Source organism: Myotis davidii, unplaced genomic scaffold (assembly GCF_000327345.1).
Source record: "Myotis davidii unplaced genomic scaffold, ASM32734v1 scaffold425, whole genome shotgun sequence".
NCBI classification, from domain to species: Eukaryota; Metazoa; Chordata; class Mammalia; order Chiroptera; family Vespertilionidae; genus Myotis; species Myotis davidii.
The window spans coordinates 4,862,830-4,866,138 of NW_006296413.1; the positions used below are offsets into that span (position 1 = coordinate 4,862,830).

Sequence of the window (3,309 nt, forward strand, 5' to 3'; positions counted from 1 at the left end):
GGGGTGCTTGGGTGCTGACTCACTCAGCAGACACTGGTTAAGCACCTGCTATGTGCCAGCTGCTGCGGAGCATGTGAGGAGCTGGCAATGCCCAGGGGAGGAAGGCAGATGCCCCACCCTCTCGGGCTCTCAGCCATGGGAGGGGACAAGCTAGGTGAACAGGCAGGTGGCTGCATTGCAGTGACTTGCGCTGAGACGGAGAGGGGAGAGGCGAACTCCGAACTCCCGGACCAGGTGACAGCTGAGCTGCACTTTGCAAGGCAAATGGGAATCAGCCAGGAGGCATGGAGCATCAGCCCAGCAGGGTGTTGAGCGCGGCCTACGCAGAAGGTCAAGTGGGGAGGCGTTGAGAGACGTATTCTTTCAGAGGCGGCGGTTGCAAGTGACAGAGACAGGACTGAACCAGCTCCATCAAGGAAATGCATTCATTGGGTCATATGACTAAAGAGTTCAGGGCTCGGTGGCTGCAGACGAGGTTGATCCAGGGACCCAATGGTGTCACTGAGAAACCAGGTCTTCCTATCTCTCCGTGGTGCCCTCCCCAGAGGGTCCTCCTGGCTCGGCTGCCTGGCCTCTGTCCCAGGTCGGTAGCCTGCTGGTGGGGCCATTGGGGTCACTGGTCTACGTTCTGACCCCATCCTGGTGTCCAGGCCTTGGGAAAGGTGGACATTGGGAGGGGTCAGCCCCCAGCACCACAGTGGTCCCCAGAGGGGAAAGGCTTAGGGGAGTAGAGGGCAGGAGGCCAGATTTGGAAGGAGATGAGCCAGGCTGGGGAGCGTAACTCAGTCCAAGGATAATGGAAGCGAGGGACTGACTTGATCAGATGGATGAGAAAGGCCTCCCTGGCTGCTGAAGACGCCCGGGTTGGAGGAGGGCAAGCAGGAGGCAGGGAGGCCAGCGGGCGGCTGTTCTGGTGAAGGGGGAGGGGGGCTGTGTGGGGGGACGGACAGAAATGGGAGACGGTGGACATGGGAGTGGAGCGCGGGGAGGAGTCCAGGGCAGCTCCCAAGTATCTGCTGTGGGAACGGCGGGAAGGGGAACTGGGAGGGGGGCGGGCAGTGCCAATGAGCGGGCGAGAGGCTGCAGTCCCTTTGGACGGACCGGTGTGAGGGGTCTGAGAGAGAACCAAGCTCAGATGGACAGAAGGCAGTTGGTTGGATAGGGGCATCCGGAGCCTGGGGTGGGCGATGGGAGTGCCCACAGCCTGGGGTGGGCGTGAAAGACCAACAGTAGGGTTTGGAGGCAGCCAGGAGGGCAGCCAGGGGAGCTGCTGTCCAGAGGTGGGTGAGACCAGGACTGCCAGTGTCCTTGGGGCTTACAGACAGCAGCCGCGGTGACCTTGGCAAGAACAGTCTGTGTGGAGTGGCAGAGGGTGAGCTGGCACTGCCTGGGGTTGGGGCGTGAGTGGGAGGTGAGCTCAAGGATGGAGGGGTGGGAGCAACTCTTTTAAGAAGCTCAGCTCAGCTCAGCGAAGGAAAAGGCAGCTGTAGCTTCAGATGACAGGGTCCGTAAAGACGATCGTGAAACTGTGTGTGTGTGTGTGTGAGAGTGTGTGAGTGTGTGTGTGTGGAGTGTGTGTGTGGAGTGTGTGTGGAGTGTGTGTGTGTGTGGAGTGTGTGTGAGTGTGTATGGACTGTGTGTGTGTGTGTGTGAGAGTGTGTGAGTGTGTGTGTGTGGAGTGTGTGTGTGGAGTGTGTGTGGAGTGTGTGTGTGTGTGGAGTGTGTGTGAGTGTGTATGGACTGTGTGTGTGTGTGTGTGAGAGTGTGTGAGTGTGTGTGTGTGGAGTGTGTGTGTGGAGTGTGTGTGGAGTGTGTGTGTGTGTGGAGTGTGTGTGAGTGTGTATGGACTGTGTGTGTGTGTGTGTGAGAGTGTGTGAGTGTGTGTGTGTGGAGTGTGTGTGTGGAGTGTGTGTGGAGTGTGTGTGTGTGTGGAGTGTGTGTGAGTGTGTATGGACTGTGTGTGTGTGTGTGTGAGAGTGTGTGAGTGTGTGTGTGTGGAGTGTGTGTGTGGAGTGTGTGTGGAGTGTGTGTGTGTGTGGAGTGTGTGTGAGTGTGTATGGACTGTGTGTGTGTGTGTGTGAGAGTGTGTGAGTGTGTGTGTGTGGAGTGTGTGTGTGGAGTGTGTGTGGAGTGTGTGTGTGTGTGGAGTGTGTGTGAGTGTGTATGGACTGTGTGTGTGTGTGTGTGAGAGTGTGTGAGTGTGTGTGTGTGGAGTGTGTGTGTGGAGTGTGTGTGGAGTGTGTGTGTGTGTGGAGTGTGTGTGAGTGTGTATGGACTGTGTGTGTGTGTGTGTGAGAGTGTGTGAGTGTGTGTGTGTGGAGTGTGTGTGTGGAGTGTGTGTGGAGTGTGTGTGTGTGTGGAGTGTGTGTGAGTGTGTATGGACTGTGTGTGTGTGTGTGTGAGAGTGTGTGAGTGTGTGTGTGTGGAGTGTGTGTGTGGAGTGTGTGTGGAGTGTGTGTGTGTGTGGAGTGTGTGTGAGTGTGTATGGACTGTGTGTGTGTGTGTGTGAGAGTGTGTGTGTGTGTGTGTGTCAGTGTATGTGGGGGTGGAAGGTTTAGGATGGAGGGATTTAAGCAGGTTGATCTACCGAGGGAAATAATGAGGAGGAGAGATACATGAGGACCAAGGAGCTCTGGAGTGTGTGTGGACTGTGTGTGTGTGTGTGTGTGTGTGTGTGTACGCGCACGCACATATATTGTGTACATGTGTGTACTGTGTGCATGCATGTACAGATAAACATATGTACTATGTGTATTGTGCAAGTATATGTGTTCATGTGCACATGTGTGCATGTGTGTGCATGCACAAGTAATTGAGAAAACACTAGGAAAGTGGAGGGGACCTCACAGAGTAGAAATGTTCTCCCTCACTCGACCGTATAAACATCAAAACCAGGAGACTACGCTCCAAGGGTCACTGGCCAGAGGAGACTCCCATCCGTGCCTGCACCAGTCATGTTGACATGGGGATCTGGACTGGGTGGTCCGGGACCCTCGGTGCCCCTGCCCTCGTTACTACCTGCCCTAAATGTTGGGCTTGATGAACCGGTTTCAGTGAGGGGCAAACAGCGGCCTCAGATAGAAAACCGTCCTGGGTGGATGCCACCGCGGGAAACTCAGAGGAGGAGGCTCCCAGAACCTCAAGGGCCCAAAAACACAGCTCCGGGTTTACATCTGGCAAACCTCAGAGTCACCCAAAGACCCAGAGCTGGGTTTCTTTAAAGCGTCATGGTTTCCTAAGCAGGTTGACATTTGCGAGCTGGGCACTCATTGTTGTCCTTGCCTGGAAATGTCAGGACCAGTTCCATGT

The 3,309-nt window shown here is 55.7% G+C and overlaps 1 long non-coding RNA gene across 1 annotated transcript in view; it reads right to left on the reverse strand.

The window, feature by feature from the left end:
* Window positions 1-6: 6 nt before the first annotated feature.
* LOC107184358 overlaps window positions 7-3,309 on the reverse strand; it is a 9,105-nt gene continuing 5,802 nt past the window's right edge. The window contains exon 4 of the long non-coding RNA XR_001515184.1: window positions 7-652. This is a non-coding gene — a long non-coding RNA (uncharacterized LOC107184358). The remainder of the gene's footprint in view (window positions 653-3,309) is intronic.